This window comes from Crocuta crocuta, unplaced genomic scaffold (genome assembly GCF_008692635.1).
Source record: "Crocuta crocuta isolate KB4526 unplaced genomic scaffold, BGI_CrCroc_1.0 scaffold29, whole genome shotgun sequence".
NCBI lineage: Eukaryota > Metazoa > Chordata > Mammalia > Carnivora > Hyaenidae > Crocuta > Crocuta crocuta.
The window spans coordinates 5,779,971-5,797,887 of NW_027533280.1; the positions used below are offsets into that span (position 1 = coordinate 5,779,971).

A 17,917-nucleotide genomic window follows, 5' to 3' on the forward strand; every position below is an offset into this window, starting at 1 on the left:
TGTAGGCTCCAGGCTCTGAGCTGTCAGCACAGAGCCTGATGTGGGGCTCGAACTCACAGTCTGCAAGATCATGACCTGAGCTGAAGTCAGACACTTAACCGACTGAGCCACCCAGGTGCCCCAATACCCTTTGTTTCTTATCTCCATCCTGTCAGCCTGTGGCAGGCCCTGTGCTAGGCACCAGGGAAGTCACCTAAACAGGACTCTGAGCCCGTGCCCTCAGAGAGGGGGCGGTAAGCCAGGAAAGAGACATTTGACACTCAAGGTTAGTTCTCTGTATTTTAAGGTAAAAAACTTGGTCAGATTAAATGAGACAGATTCATGCTGACAAATTTCATGAGATTAATTTGGAAACCAGATGTCTATTTATTCATCTTAAGTCTGTGTTTCCCATAACCAGACCCTGTGAATCTCCTGTCCAGAACACTGCCTTGCTTTACTCATGGGACCTGGCAAATTAGTAATTAGTAAATTAGGAATCCGAAGATTGATGTATTAGGAATCTGTTGGTGAACAACTGAGTGGGAGCAAAAATCTGAGTAAGTTGTAGTAGTTTGTGAAGTTTGTCATCATGTTTGGGTCACAGATTACTTTAACAATTTGAGAAAAAGCTTGATCATCTCCTAAGGAAGAGACACCTTCTGTGTAGTTTTTGCAGACCCTGTCGGGAATGGGGGAGCACACTGGCTGACCCCTCGCTTATTTCACTCAGGATGAGCCACATCTTAGGAAACTATCCCTATTCACTAAAGCCTAATATGACTTATTTGAATAGTGCTTTGTAATTTTTGTCATATATGCTTATACCTGTATTATGTATGCTTTTCTTTAAATCGACTTTTATTTAGATAAAAAAATTAAACACCTTTATTGCCATACATTAAAAAACTGATTTCAACTGCTATAATTCAAAGGCATTATTAAAAAGATGAAAGCAAAACAATGTCCCTAAATTGAAAATGAGAAAATACAAGTAAACTTAATCATTTAGATTACACACACACAGATACAAATCTAATCATGCCACAATTGTCCATACCTGAAATAAGCGTGCCACAAGGAGACTAAGATTTTATGGCTGTCGGCAGTAATCTTCCACTTCTTGTTTCAAGATGAAATGGGGTTCACTGTCAATAAAATGATTCTGTATTTTAGCTTTGATGCTAACCAGCAACGGTGGCCTTATAACCCAGGAACTTATCAGTGAAGGGCAAAGCTCAGAGCCCACCCTGATCTCCCATCCTGCTCTGCGGCCTCCCAGGCTGAGGGCCGCGTACGTTGCGCTGGGATAGGTGGGTCCAGGGAAGTGCCTGTCCCTGCCCTCACGGCAAGTGTGCTCCATCTACCCGGACGGTGGCGTTAAACACAGGGACGTGGTAGGAAGAGGGTGTTCTCAGAGTGTGAAAGGGGGATGCTCGGCCTAAGCAGAGGAAAAGATCCAGACCCTTCACACTAAACGTCGTCAGTTATAAACATTTATCAGGAGGTTACAGAGTGCTAACTATTGGTGATGCAAACGTGAATAAGACACACTTCTACTTCCAGAGGCTCAGGATCTGGTGAGGAAAGACTCAGAAGAGATGATCAGAATACAGTATACGTGCCGTGCCGGATGCAATGACAGTGATAAGGTAAAGACATCATGGAAGGTCATGGAAGGACAGGGAGGGCCCCTGCTGACTGCAGGCAATGGAGAAAGCTGCCTAGAGGCTGCTCACACTGCTTTATGTATTTTCAGGCTTCTTGGCAAGGATTCAGTTCCTGAAGGGTTGAGCCTGGGTTATTTCCTTATAATTTACTGCCTTATAGAAGTGGGAGTACCACTCCCTTCTCTTTTTTTTTAAATTTTTTTTATAGATTATTTATTTTTGAGACAGAGACAGAGCATGAGTAGGGGACAGGCAGAGAGAGAGGGAGACACAGAATCTGAAACAGGCTCCAGGCTCTGAGCTGTCAGCACAGAGCCCGATGCGGGGCTCAAACCCATGAACCGTGAGATCTGACCTGAGCCAAAGTCGGACACTTAACCGACTGAGCTGCCCAGGCGCCCCACCACTCCCTTCTCAATATTTACCCTATGTTATAATAAAGGCACGTGAAAGTCTGATTTTTAAAAGTTGAAAACACGACTCTTGAACAAATATAAAATGAACATAGGTCAGAACTTTACTCATTAATTAGAGAGGGAACAAGTTAAGATGAAGGAGGTTCAAAACTCACTTGAGGAACTGGCTGTTGGTGGGCATTTTAGTAAAGGGATTTGCGAGCAAGGTTGCTAGGTTAGATACAAAACTGGGTCATGTTTTCCAGAGCAAGAAAGAAGTAACCATGAGCGTTTTGTTTTGACCAGCTAGAAATCATCCGCGTAAATCTACAGGTCACTTCAGAGTGTGAGTTCTTTTTTTTTTTTTTTCCAGCAACTTTTTTTTATTCAGCATTACTACACAGAATTAGAGACTGCTGTGATTTTTATTTAATTTGGGATCTTGATTAGAATAAGAACAGTGAGAATTATGCCTTACAGACATTCGTTATTACTACATCATTGTGATATGGCTTCATACTGATTGTATTAGAGAACAAAATAACATTGGAATTAAGGCAATAGCCATATGTGCAAACCAAGCACAATACCCTGGCACAACCCTTAGTATAAAGCTCTTTTGGTTTGGTGATGGTTGATATTGCTGCATACAGATCAGCCACTGCTTTGAAGGATATGCTGTGAAGAGCTTCATTTATTTAAAAATCCCTCCTACTGGCCCACAATGGCCAGCAGAAGCCTTCGGTAATCGCCACTTGTGTCACTTGCAATCATTGTGCTCAGGGTCTTCTGATACATCTGTTTGAACATGTTTTATTTCTACAAGATCAATCTCACTTCAAGTGACCACAATCCTGACCAGGGTAGAGTCATCTGTGCTGGCACCTTTCATAGAATAGTAGAGCCTCTCAGCAAAGAAGGCAGAGCGGTTCAGGGCACACTGCAAGGTGGTCTTCAAACCACTTTCAACATTTCCGGAAAATTCACGGGCAACACTACTTATCAAGTCACGATTAGCCACCCTGGAATAAGCCTCCATCGTAGCTTTTAGCTGAGGAAAGCTTCTTGTGGCAAGAATCATGTTAAAGCAAGATTCATCTGTCCCCAGTCTCCCCTCACCAGCTTGATAGAGATGTTGAGCATCTTCCTGAGCCAACTGGTGATTAACATTCTGGTTCTCATCACGATTTCCCTGGCACATGGATACAAGTAAACGTTCAAAATGTCCTGATGTATCTGATCTAACGTCCTTTTCAAGGTCTCGTCCAAATTCTGATTGATAACATCTGACAATTTCTCGAATTTCCTGATTTGTTCTTGTGCACAAAATTTCAATCAATACACGTTCCTGAGTTCCTGCTCCCTTCATTGCATTCCGTAAACTCCAGGCATCATAATATGTAGGTGGCATGAATAGGGCAAGGATTAGTTCTTCCATATTTCCACTTAGCTCTGATTTGAGATCTTTGATTAAATCCTTGCCATACATGGTCTTAAAAGCTGCTTTAATTTTTTGCCTCTGATCATTGGAACGGTTGGCCACAACACTCACAATCGCCTGCTCGTCTGTCCCAAAACCCTTCATCGCTTTCCGAAGAATTTCTGCATCTCTCATGGCCTCAAAGTTGGCAGCTGGTTGGACTGAACCTTGAGTTCCCTGAGTCATTGCAGCAGGCTGACTTGGGTAAGGGCTTTGTCCTCCAGGATACTGAGAAGGCATCTGTCCTCCAGGAAAGCCACCAGGTAGTGGGACCTGTGCTGGGCCACCACCGTAAGGCTGTGAGGGTGGCTGTGGATAGCCAGAGAAGCCTGCTCCACCTGGGGGGGCTCCAAATCCTTGGCCTGCAGGAACTCCAGGATAGGATGGAGCTCCCCCTGGTGGTGGGGCACCGGGATAGCCTCCAGGGGCCGGATATCCTGCAGGGGCAGGGTAGCCCCCCGCCCCAGGATAGCCACTACTTGGGGCTGGTGGGTAGGCACCTCCTCCCACTGGAGGAAAGCCAGTAGGATAAGGATACTGACCCGGAGGGGGAAAAGTTGACTCCTGACCTGCAGGAGGATATCCAGGGAAAGGTGGGTAGCCTGTTGGGGGGTAGCCTGGGTATGACATTCTGACCGGGGGAAGCAGCGTCCCAGAGTGTGAGTTCTTAATTATTAAAGAGCAAGTTCGAAAAATGCTATCTCCTAGTGCAGAGGTGGCAAGTGTTTTTCTGTAAGACAAGATACACCTGCTAGACCTTGAAGGCTATGTGACATATTTCTGTCACATATTCGTTCCTTGTTGTTCACAAGCCTTTAAAAATGGGGAAAAACAAAAAACAAACAAACAAAAAATTGTTACCTCAAGGGCCAGGGGCTGTATGAAACAGGCGGAGTCTGGATTTGGCCCCTGGCCACAGTTTGCTGACCTTCGTCCTGGAAGACAGAAGATCATGGGGGTGGGGATGTTAAGCAGGGTTTTGGCAGGATGTTGAAAGTGTATATATATATTGATCTTCCTGACCAAATTTGCAAGTTTTGGGTAATTTACAAATATGTAATCATTAAAACAAAGTTTGCCCGTGTACCAACTGAAAGCATCTCTTTAACACCCCTACTGGGCAAAGCTCACTTTGGGAAAAGGATTACTCGCTCCCACCAGCTCCAATGCCGTCCCTTCAGAAGTTCTGACTGAACAGATTCCTAACCTTTGGCTCACTATTTCTTTTACACCTATGATACAATTTGAGAACTGCCCAAGCCAGGGTGGGTGGGGGTGCGTGAGGAGCCTTGAGACAACAGCCACCCCTAGCAGCAACACTTTCGCGAGGCATGCTGGCTGATGTGGGAAACAGAGGCAGAAGGAAATGGCAGATTTAAAATTAAACTTCATTAGAACCTGCAGCCCATCGACAAATATTTGAGGCAGGCAGAGCAAAAGGTTTCTCTAGGAACTCCCTCCCGTCTTCCTGCTAATGCTTTGTGAGAGGGAAAAACAACCTTAGCTTGACAATAGCTAGGCCTCCAGTATCCCCTGAGCCTCCTTTAGCATATGGAAATCTCACTGGAAACTTCCTCTGGATTTTACCTCCCCCAGCTCCATAGCATATAACCAGTATCTTCTCATGGTCCCAGGGCAGCGCTTCCTGCCCACAGGTCCTGTCCCCGTGGTTTAATAAAATCACCTTTTTGCACCAAAGATGTCTCAAGAATTCTCTCTTGGCTTTTGGCTCTGGACCCCACGAACCCCCCATCATCCCAAAATTTCGGCACTGGCCATTTGTTAAGATCTTTTATTTAAAAAAAAATTTTTTTTAATGTTTTATTTATTTCTAGGAGAGAGAGAGAGACAGCATGAGCAGGGGAGGGTCAGAGAGAGAGGGAGTCACAGACTCTGAAACAGGCTCCAGGCTCTGAATTGGCAGTCAGCACAGAGCCCGACGCGGGGCTCGAACCCACGAACTGTGAGATCATGACCCAAGCAAAAGTCGGACGCTTAACCGACTAAGCCACCCAGGCGCCCCTGTTAAGATCTTTTAAAGTTTACTTTTTTCCATTCATTCATCCATTCCTTGTTTCCGGAAGTCATCAGTAGCACATACGATAGGCCAGCTAGTGTGCTAGGCAACTGCTTCTGCAGCGAGCAAGCTGGGCACATTATCAGGCCCCGTGCTTCCAGTCCAGTGATAATGAAACAAGTGAGTGCAATAAAGTGAAGTGTCATGACAGAATGACAGACATCCCCAGATCATGGGATTGTGTCACCCTCCACTGACTAAACACATTTTGAATGTTTGGTTTTATGGGTTAGAAGGAACAACGATGAGGAGTTATGGAGCAAAGCTAATGTTTATTTAGCTACTTTGGTGTACTGAGTTACAAGGTTCTGACTCTTCCACTCCTTGATTTGTTCCTAGCCCACATGTGTATTAGGTAAAAATAGTTAAAACAAGAATAAAAGTTAATTTTTCTCTCTGGTAAACAAAAGTCCAGAGGTAGGCAGTAAAAGGCTGTTAAAGTGAACCCACAAAGTCTTTAAGGGACCTGGGCTCTTAATGTTCCATCATCTCTATGGTATGATATGGCTCTCATCCTCAAGGTTTAATGTGGCTGCTTTCATTCCAGCCATCATATCAACATTCCAAGTAGCAGGGTGGTAAAAAAGATAAAGAAAGGGGGTACCCTACTCCCTATAAGGAGACTTCCTAGAGGTTACACATAATACTTATATGTATATCTCTTTGGGCAAAATTTAGACACATGGCCACATCTAGCTGCAAAGAAGGATGAGGCATGTCTCAACTGGGTGACTGGTGTGCCTAGCTAAAATGGAAGTTTTTAAATCTAAAGAAGAAAAGGAAAATGGATTTGGGGCAAACAGCAATTCCTACCATGGTGTGAAACACAACCGTGTGATTTGACAGACACCAAGACAATGCCTTCTTTTCAATATTCTCGAAGCTAAAGAAAATTCCTCTTAACTCAAGATTTAGAGTGATGCCTTTCCTGTGTCTAACCTTACCACCAACTTACTCCAAATCTCATGATGGAGGATGAGATTACTTCTGGGAAGGTTTTCTATACAATGTACTGTTTAACAATATTTTATTATTAAAAAAACTTTTTATATTTTGAGACAGAGAGAGACAGAGCGTGAGCGGGGGAGGATCAGAGAGAGAGGGAGACACAGAATCTGAAACAGGCTCCAGGCTCTGAACTGTCAGCACAGAGCCCGATGCAGGGCTCGAACCCATGAACCGCAAGATCATGACCTGAGTTAAAGTTGGACGCTTAACCAACTGAGCCACCCAGGCGCCCCTGTTTAACAATAGTTTAGTTACAAGTGTCAGAAAACCAAATTCCAACCAGTGTGGAAAAAGATGGCTCCCATAGTCCAAAATCCTGGGACCATGGCTTTGCCATGGCTTGATTCACAAGTCTGAAGAGTTTCCATCCCTTGGCTCCACCTCTGCCAGGTAGGCTTTATTTTCAGACCACACCCATTTTAGTTCTGGTGAGTCTGGGTCCTTAGAAGAGCCAAGTGCCCTCAAGAACTCTAGCCAGGCTCAAATCCACTGGTTAGGAGAAAGTCGCCTTTTACAGGTCCTCCCACCAGGACCCTGAGGTTCATGCTGATTGGTTCCGTGGATGTGACATCCCGCACCTCCCCTGACCAATCACAGTGGCCAGAGGGGTGAAATGTGACTCACTTAGACCTGGGTCATAATGGTCCACCCTTGTAGCCAGGAGTGGGACCGTCTGGTCCACCTGGGCTAAGAATGAGAGAGGAGTAGATCCCCAAAGAAAACTGGGGAAGTATCTCCCAGAGACTGGAAAGTTCTCTTGAGTTATCATCAACCTTTTAGTACTCCAAATAATGTTGCCGAGAACCTTTTAGGAATGAATTGAAGAAAAGAGAGAAATGTAAAATTTCTTGCCCCTGGGGCCCTGTGAATCAAACTCACTGCAATTTTAAGAGAATCCGCTCTTTAAACTGATGAAAAACAAGGACATCCTAGCTATGAAGACATGTCTATAACGTTGATGTTAACAACCTAGACACTTATTAATCTCTTTGTGTTTTTACTGACAGGAACCAATTAGAACCATAAGTAGATGTCTGAGGAAAAAACAAAGTTCTCAGGTTATAAACATCTAATCTCTGGGTATTTGGATATGGATCAGTCACAGGAGTATTAGGTGTAAAGCTGATGTTCCTGCCTCTTTAGTCTTGCCAAGTGCCCAGGAGGAAATGCTCCACCTCTGGGTGAATGAAGTACATAAGGAACTTTTCCAATAGCCTGGAGAACTGGGCTGACGAGCCCCCTCCCCCCCCCTTTTTTTAAGTATTTGCGCCACCTTGTGGTCAATAAATACAACTACAGTGCCATCCTTTCCAAAAGCTGACAGACACACCTACCAGCCAAGGTCCTTCAAAGAAGGTGTTACAACACAATTGTACACGGGCTACATCTGGCAGGCAACGCAGTGAGGGAATCAAGAGGCCGGGGTCACATACTTCAAGGAATTGAAAACACGACTCCAACAAAAACTTACACACGAATGTTCACAACGGTACTATTCATAGCAGCCCAAAGGTGGAAATAGTCGAAATGCCCATCAACAGGTAAAAGGATAAACAAATTGTGGTCTATGCATGTAATGAAATATATTCAACCATGAAAACAAACTAAGCACCAACACATGCTGCAACGAGGATGAACATGATGCCGACAGAAAGAAGCCAGACACTAAAGGCCACATAGTGTAAGACTCCATATACATGACATGTCCACAAGGGACAAGTCCACAGAGACAGAAAGTAGACTGATTGCCGAGGACTGGGGACTTGCTTTTGGGGTGATAAAAAGGGGACCTAGACAGTGGTGATAGCCGTACACCACTGTGAACGTAACACATGTCACAGAATTGTTTACCTTAAAATGGCCCATTTTATGTTATGTGACTTTCACTTCAGTTAAGAAAATAAAGCAGCTTATGGGGCGCCTAGGTGGCTCAGTTGGTTAGACGTCAGACTTCAGCTCAGGTCATGATCTCACAGTTAGTGGGTTCGAGCCCTGAGTCGGACTCTGTGCTAACAGCTAGCTCAGAGCCTGGAGCCTATTTCGGATTCTGTATCTCCCTCTCTCTCTGACCCTCCCCTGCTCACGCTGTCTCTCTCTCTCTCTCAGAAATAAATAAAACATTAACAAAAAAAAAAAAGAAAAAAGAAAAAAATAAAGCAGCCTAAACAAATAAATAAACAAAGTAGCCGGAGTGTCAGCTGTTTGGGGTAACTCAGGCAAGCCTCATACCCTCTGGGCCTCCACTGTCTCATAACCCCTGTGGTCACTTCCAGCCCTCAGGCAGCAATTCTGTGAAGGATAAAAGGGAATTGATATTTATTTATTCACATTGGTTTTATTATCCTTTTTTGAAAAGGAAATACACATGGTAAAAAAAAATCAGTGAGGGGCTCCTGGGTGGCTCAGTCAGTTAAGTGTATGACCCTTGATTTCAGCTCGGGTCTTGATCTCAAGTTTGTGAGTTCAAGCCCCTCGTTGGGCTCCATGCTGGGTGTGGCGCCTACTTAAAAAATGAATCAATCAGTCAATCAGTGAAACATAAATCTGGCTCCCAATCTTGTGGGCCCAAGAAGAAATATTTAAGGTGTACCTACTAAGTGCCAGGTGATGCTGATGCTGCTGTCTGGGCGGCAGTTACACTTAATAAGAGAGGAGCCAGAACTTCCTTCAGAAAGATTTGTGTTTGTTTGCTTTTTTTTTGAAGTTGTTTCAAACTTACAGAAGCTTCAAGAATAGTAACAACAAGCTCCCGTAAACTTAAAAAAATTTTTGTTTAATGTTTATTTATTTTTGAGAGAGACAGAATATCGAGAGACAGAGTGTGAGCAGGGGAGGGCAGAGAGAGACGGAGACCCAGAATGCAAAGTAGGTTCCAGGCCCTGAACTGTCAGCACAAAGCCTGATGCAGGGCTCGAACTCACAAACCATGAGTTCATGACCTGAACAGAAGTCAGACGCTTAACCAACTGACCCACCCAGGCATGCATCCAACTCCCATATACTTTCTACCCAGATGCAACCACATTTGGCATTTCCCCCATTTGGTCTGTCACTCCTCCCCCAACTTCTCACCTCCTATATAGATTTCCTTTGTGACTAGAACTTCTATGAGTAGGTTGCAGGCAGCATACCCATTTACCTCTTGTTATTTTACTGCGTTTGAAATTTTACCTTGTACATGGTCTTCCGTAACCACAGTTCAGTTATGTACTATTTGGGAAATTTAATTGGATATACACGATACAACACTTGTGGGAGCTTTTGACAACGCTGGCAACATCTGAGGGACAGGATTATCCTAGGAGAAGTGTGTCACATTTCCTGGACCTACTTTGCCTCCTTAGAGAGTCTCATATATTAGCTAGGAAACAATAAGAAGCCCTAACCCAACCATGATGGCCCCCTGAGCTCAGACTTCCAGCCTCCAGAACTCTCTTAAGAGAAATACATTTCCACTGTTTCTAAGCCACTTTGTCTGTAGCATTTTATTATTTTATTATAGCAGCCAGAACAGACTAAGACAGCACCAGACCTTTAGTCATTTCTAATTCCTACTGACTCCTCTCTTTAATTCCATTGCTAGGGGTGGGGATAAGCATAGCAGTTCTGTTTATTACCTGGTGATGATGATGATGATGATGACGACAACGACGACAAAAAAGAAAAGCTTAACAGTTTACATACCTGTAAGTGTCCTATATACCTCTACAGGTGAGGTAATCTCTGTCTCATTTCTCAGCTGGAAAATGGGGAATCACACCTGTCAAGTGAGATGCTATAATTCTTTAGGAAGTGGCCTTATCAGAATCCCATTCAGAATTCCATTTGGGCTTCAAACCCAAATTCCATTTGGGCTTCAAATGACAACCAAGTGAAGCTGCTGTTTCAGAGTACAGAGTTTCAGTTTTGCAAGGAAAAAGTTGTGGAGATAGACTGTACAATGCAAATATGCTTAAACCTACTAAACTACACACTTAGAAATGGTTAAGATGGTAAATTTTACATTATAGATATTTTTTAACCAAAGTAAGGAAATAGTTTTTTAAAAAGACTACCAATTGAGACATCTGAAAAGCTGTCCTAGGAGAGAGATAATGTTTCTGTGGCTCCCAAAGGAGAGATCGATGCCATCAGCACACAGAAAAGGAAGCCAGTGGGAGTCCTCTCACCATGGGCAGAAAAGGCCACATAAGGGACAGTTCAGGCCAGGTCAAGGGAGGTGATCTAGAAGGGCCCAAGGAGCCCCCGCAGGGACAGGGACGCAGTGGAAATGCAGGGCAGGACTGTGGGCACGGGGTTGGCCTTGACGATTGCCAGGGCCCCTTCCAACTCTGAGAAGCTGAAGGATTTCAGCTGAGTCAAAGTCAGCAAATGCTAGAATTTTCCATTGACAGACTGTAAAATTTTATTATATTTGAAGAAGTTAGGTAAACACACACACACACACACACACACACACACACCATCGTGTGTTTTCACACTGTAGGAGAATATAACCTGGTATGACCTTGTTGACAGAAATCCACTGCTAAAAATGTGTCAAGAAAATAACTGGACAAGTGTGAAAAGCATGCTATTACTATTTGTAATAGCAGAAAACATCAAACTTAAATGTCCATTAAAACAAACAGTGACTTGGGGGCACCTGGGTGGCTCAGTCGGTTAAGCCTCCAACTTTGGCTCAGGTCATGATTTTGCTGCTCAGTTTGAGCCTCGCATTGGCTCTGTGCTGATAGCTCAGACCCTGGAGCCTGCTTCAGACTCTATCTCAATCTCCCTCTGTCCCTCCCCAGCTTGTGTTCTTTCTCTCTCTCTCAAAAATAAGTAGACACTAAAAAAATTATTCCTAGACAATTCCTAGACAAAGACCCCACTAAAAAGGAGAACTATAGACCAATTTCCCTGGTGAACATGAATGCAAAAATCCTCAACAAGATACTAGCCAACTGGATCCAGCAAAATAATTATTCACCATGACCAAATGGGATTTTTATACCTGGGATGCAGGGCTGGTTCAATATCTGCAAAACAATCAGTGTGATACAACATATCAATAAAAGAAAGGACAAGAACCACATAATCCTCTCACTGGATGCAGAAAAAGCATTTGACAAAATACAGCATCCTTTCTTGATTAAAAAAAAAACTCTCAAGAAAGTAGGGATAGAAGGATCATACCTCAAGATCATAAAAGCCATATATGAAAGACCCACCACTAATATCATCCTCAATGGGGAAAAACAGAGCTTTCCCCCTAAAGACAGGAACACAACAGGGATGTTCACTCTCGCCACTGTTGTTCAACATGGTATTGGCAGTCCTAGCCTCAGCAATCAGACAACACAAAGGAATGAGAGGCATCCAAATCAGTAAGGAGGAAGTCAAACTTTCACTCTTCTCAGGCGACATAATACTCTATACGGAAAACATAAAAGAGTCCACCAAAAAACTGCTAGAACTGGACCATGAATTCAGCAAAGTTGCAGGATATAAGATCAATGTAAAGAAATCGGCTGCATTTCTATACACCAATAATGAAGCAACAGAAAATAACAGAATTGATCCCATTTAGAATTGTAGCATAAAATACTTAGGAATAAACCTAACCAAAAAGTTGAAAAATCTATACACTGAAAACTATAGAAAGCTTATGAAAGAAATTGAAGAAGACACACACAGAAAGGAAAAATATTCCATGCTTATGGATTGGAAGAATATTGTTAAAATGTCAATACTACCCAAAGCAATCTATATATTTAATGCAATCCCTATCAAAATAACACCAGCATTCTTCACAGAGCTAGAATAAACAATCCTAAAATTTGTATGGAACTAGAAAAGACCCTAGAATAGCCAAAGCAATTCTAAAAAAAAAAAAAAAAAGAAGTTGGGGTGCCTGGGTGGCTCAGTCGGTTAAGCGCCCGGCTTCGGCTCAGATCATGATCTCACAGTTCGTGGGTTCGAGCCCCGCGTCAGGCTCTGTGCTGACTGCTAGCTCAGAGCCTGGAGCCTGTCTTCGGATTCTGCATATCCCTCGCTCTCTCTGACCCTCCCCTGATCACACTGTCTCTATCTCTCTCTCTCTCAAAAATAAAAAAAAAAAGAGAGAGAAAAGAAAAAAGAAAGAAGAAAGAAAAGAAAAACAACAGCAAAAAACCCAAAGCAGGAGGCATCACAGTTCCGGTCATCAAGCTGTATTACAAAGCTGTAATCATCAAGACAGTATGGTATTGGCACAAAAACAGACACATAGATCAATGGAATAGAATAGAGAACCTAGAAAAGGACCCACAAACGTATGGCCAACTAATCTTTGACAAAGCAGGAAAAACTATCCAGTGGAATAAAGACAGTCTCTTCAGCAAATGCTGTTGGGAAAACTGGACAGCGACATGCAAAAGAACGAACCGGGACCACGTTCTTACACCATACTACAAAAACAAACTCAAAATGGATGAAAGACTTAAACGTAAGACAGGAAGTCATCAAAATCCTAGAAAAGAAAGTAGGCAAAAACCTCTTTAACTCTGGCTGCAGCAATTTCTTACTCAACACATCTCTGGAGGCAAGGGAAACAAAAGCAAAAATGAACTATTGGGACCTCACCAAGATAAAAAGCTTCTGCACAGCAAAGGAAACAATCAGCAAAACTAAAAGGCAACTGATGGAATGGGAGAAGATAGTTGCAAATGGCAGATCAGACAGAGGGTTGGTATCCAAAACGTGTAACTTATCAAATTCAACCCCCAAAAAACAAATCATCTAGTGAAGAAATGGACAGAAGACATGAATAGAACTTTTCCAAAGAAGACATCCAGATGGCTAAGAGACACATGAAAAAATGCTCAACATCACTCATCATCAGGGAAATACAAATCAAAACCACACTGAGGTACCACCTCACGCCAGTCAGAGTGGCTAAAATGAGCAAATCAGAGAACTCTAGATGCTGGCGAGGATGTGGAGAAACGGGCACCCTCCTACACTGTTGGTGGGAATGTAAACGGGTGCAGCCCCTCTGGAAAACAGTGTGGAGGTTCCTCAGGAAACTAACAATAGAACTCCCCTATGACCCAGCAATAGCACTGCTAGGAATTTACCCAAGGGATACAGAAATGCTGATGCATAGGAGCACATGTACCCCAATGTTCATAGCAGCACTCTCCACAATAGCTAAAACATGGAAAGAGCCTAAGTGTCCATCAACAGATGAATGGATCAAGAAGATGTGGTTTATCTATACCATGGAATACTCCATGGCAATGAGAAAGAATGAAATCTGGCCATGTGTAGCAACATGGATGGACCTTGAGGGTGTTATGCTGAGCGAAATAAGTCAGGCAGAGAAGGACAAATATCATATGTTTGCACGTATAGGAGGATTAGGAGGAACTTAACTGAGGAACAAGGGGGAGAAGAAGGGCGGAAATGGTGGGGGAAAGGGAGAGAGGCAAACCATGAGAGACTCTTGAATGCTGACAAAAACTGAGGACTGTTGGATGTAGGGGGGAGGGGGGGATGGGCATGGAGGAGGACACTTGTGGGGATGAGCACTGAGTGTTATGTGGAAACTAATTTGACAATAAACTATTTGTAAAATAAATAAATAAATATAGAGAACCAACTGAGGGTTGCTGGAAGGGATGTGGGAGGGGGGATGGGCTAAATGGGTGAGGAGCATTAAGGAAGACACTTGTTGGGATGAGCACTGCGTGTTATACATAGGGGATGAATCACTAGAAGCTACTCCTGAAATAATTATTGCACTATATGTCACTAACTTGGATATAAAAAAAAAAAGTTAATGGAAAAAAAAGTGACTGAGCCTGAGTGGCTCAGTTGGTTGAATGTCCAACTCTTAATTTCAGCTCAAGTCATAATCCCAGGATCGTGGGATCGAGCCCAGAATCGGGCTCCCTGCTGAGTGTGAAGCCTGCTTAGGAGTCTCTCTCTCTCTCTCTCTCTCTCTCCCCTCCCCACCTTTGCCTTTCTCCCCCATTCATGCTCTGTCCTTAAACAAAAACAAAAAAAAGAAAACCAGTGACCACTTGGTGGTATTCTGAGGGACGAGACAGCATTCCAAGCAAAACAGAGATGTTTGGGGAAGGATGTGGGACAGAAGTGTAGTGAGACAGGACTACTGCTCCTTTCTGTTTCTTTCCACAGTCTTCTCCTCTCTCTGCAGGCTGGTTTTCCCCACTTTAATATTCATGAGATAGACAATGACTGCATCAGATTAGACGACATGACCCACGACTGGCTTAATGTTCCAGTCTCAATTCTCAGGAGCCTCTGCTGGGCCCAGTTTGGGTCAGATGTCCATTCCTGAGCCATTTGGCTACGGATGGAGGATGGGGTCACATGGCACTCGCTTGTAGTTAGGTCCATCACTTAGGCAGGGGCTGAGGGATGGGTGCCCTGGAGGTGTCTACACCCACTCATCAGTGAGATCTAGGACCAGTTGGAAGCAGCTGCGTCACCAGGCAGCTTCTAAGCAATGCAGAATCCCAGGTTCCACCCCACACCTAATGAATCCGAATATGTATTTTAACAAGGTCCTCAGGGATCGGTATGTCCATTAAAGTTTGATAGACACTGGTTTATCACAAGAAAGGAGGGTTGGCTCCTGTTTCCTTCCTTTTTTTCCTCCCTCCCTTCTTTCCTTCTTTCCTTCCTTCCTTCCTCTCTTCCTTATTGAAACATTTTTATTGCTGTGTATCACACATAAAATTCATCTGTTTAAAGTGCGTAACTCACATTTTTTAGTATGTTCACAGAATTGTTCATCTGCCACTACAGCTGATTGTAGAACATTTTCATTGTCCTAAAAAGAAACCCATACTCCTTGGCTTTTATCTCCCAATCCCTCCCGACCATCCTCCTCCCTGCCCCCACCCCCACCGCCATCTACGTTGTCTCTAGAAACTTGCCTGTTCTGGATGTTTCACATGAACGGAGTCATACGGTATGAAGCCCCTTCTTTCTGGCTTCTTTCACTTTAGTGTAATGTTTTCAAGATTAATGCATGTGTCAGGACCTCAGTCCTCTGTACTGCTGAATCCTATTCCAGCATAGGGATAGATCACATTTTGTTTATCCATTAACCTGCTATGTCTACCTTTTGGCTATTATGAGTCACACTGCTAAGAATATTCATGCACAAGTTTTTGAGTGGACATGTTTTCACTTCTCTTGGATTAGAGTTCCATTTTTGTAGAAAGAAAACTGCATAACAAACTCAGATGTGCCTGCGCCCTGCTGGGCAGCTTCTGATACTGCCCAGTGCTAATCTTGAAACAGGACTCAGACTGTGTAGATCTTCTCCAAAGCAAATACATGCCTGCCAGCAAAACTTACTGGAGCTTTCTGGAAGCACAAGGGGGCAGTGACACATCACACTGGGTTCCAACCATCAGTCCAGTCCTTCCCCACCCTTAACATGCATCCTCTCCTGGGGATCACCCTCTCTCCGTAGCCCAGGGCTTTCCTTTTCTTTTGTTCTTAACTTTCCATGGCCCCTTCCTCACTCCCTCCCCGCACTCCCCTGCCTCACCCTTTTCTAACACACAGCAAAGCATCTGGGTACATCTGGGTACAATCCTTCTCACCCATCCTCCACCTTGGTCAGCAAATCAAGGACCTTCCCTGGAGAACAGCAGTGGTTGTAAATGAGAAATCTTCCTGCCAAAAAATGGTAGTTCCTGCTAGTCTGCACATGCCTGATCATCTCACAACACACACACATTTACAAGTGCATATAAAAATATGTAAAGAACACAAAACTGTGTGTCGATGATAAACCTGTACTTTCTTTTATACAATCCTTTAATTATTATTATGAGAAGAATTTTCTTTATCCAAAATGTGTGGTATCTTACTATTTTTTATTTGTTCTACTATGAGCATCTTTCACTTCAGTGCGTATAATAGGCTTCTTGTTCTTTTCAATAGCTACACTATTAACGTTTAAATATATACATATATATATGCAACTGAACAAGCCTCTATTAATGGATACTCAGGTAATGCTACTTTTATAACCAGTAAACACAATAGGGAGAATTTAATTTTAAAAATCATGGTTCATGGCTCAGTCAGGCCTCAGCTTAGGTCATGATCTCACCGTTTGTGGGTTTGAGCCCTGTGTCGGGCTCTCTGCACCTTCCGTGTGTTGTCTCTCTCTCTCTCAAATAAATAAACATTAAAAAGATTATATATATGTATATATATACACACACATATGAATGATACCACCACAACCGAAAACCTGTGTCCCAGTAGGTTTCTCCCACTGTGTTCAGTTTACTACAACTTTCATGCAACCTGGAGCCCCCCTGGAGTGTGAGGATTAGTAGCCCTCTGGCCATGGGTCACTTCCATAAAAGTGAGCAAAGCATTTGTGTTCTGATGATGAGTCGTTCTCCAGTCTCTAACTGCCCAGACGGATTTCAGGACTTGTCCAAACTAGAGCAAGCTTGACTGCAGGGGAGGGCCAGCTATCCTGTGGATCTGATAAGCCCGCAACTCTTTTGAGTGCTGAATCCTGCCATTTCTTGTTCATTTCACTTGCTCCAGCCAAGATGCTGTTGGTCCCTTTACTCATTACAATGTCTCGTATCATCAATGCTGGTCCCCACCCCATGTCTCCTCTGGAATGGTACTCAGAGCTCATTTCTGAGTCCAGCTCAATCAGGACCCTGGTATTCTTCTAGCCCCAGGTGCATGGCTTCCTCCTTTTATCAACCTTGTATTTAGCTCAGACCTCTACGTATTGCCTACCTTATGCTGTACTTGATGTGTTTCCCTCTTATTTAGACTGTGAACCCTCGGACAGTAGAGACCAATGTGTATAGAGTAGGTGCTCAATGCATGCGTGTTACAATGGCCTGAAGTGACATATAAGAAATTGTACTGGGGTGCCACTGAAGGACTGCATTATTCTAAACTCAGGAACATGGGCCTGGGACATGCAGAGATGGAAAATGGCCTCTCAAGTTTGACGAGGAGCACTCGAATGCTGCTAGTCAACGGATGGGTCTTAAACCAGCAGCAGTGACATCACCTGGGTACTTGTTAGAAATACAGAATTGCAGGCCCCAGCTCAGCCAGAGTGAACTTGAATGTGCATTTGAATAAAATTCCCAGGGGATTTGTCTGCACCTTAAGGTTGCAGAAGTACTGAACTAGAAGAGGTGCTGTTCGGCCTTCAGACCAACTGATTTATTCTCGTCCTGAGTAGGTGACTCAGTAGTACTGCAGCCTTGCCTCAGCCATGTCAATAGGAGCTGGGGTGGGAAATGGGACTATG

The 17,917-nt window shown here is 43.6% G+C and overlaps 1 pseudogene; it reads right to left on the minus strand.

The window, feature by feature from the left end:
• Positions 1-2,450: 2,450 nt before the first annotated feature.
• Positions 2,451-4,174, minus strand: LOC144218133 (annexin A7 pseudogene; annotated as a pseudogene).
• Between the last annotated feature and the right edge of the window lie 13,743 nt (positions 4,175-17,917).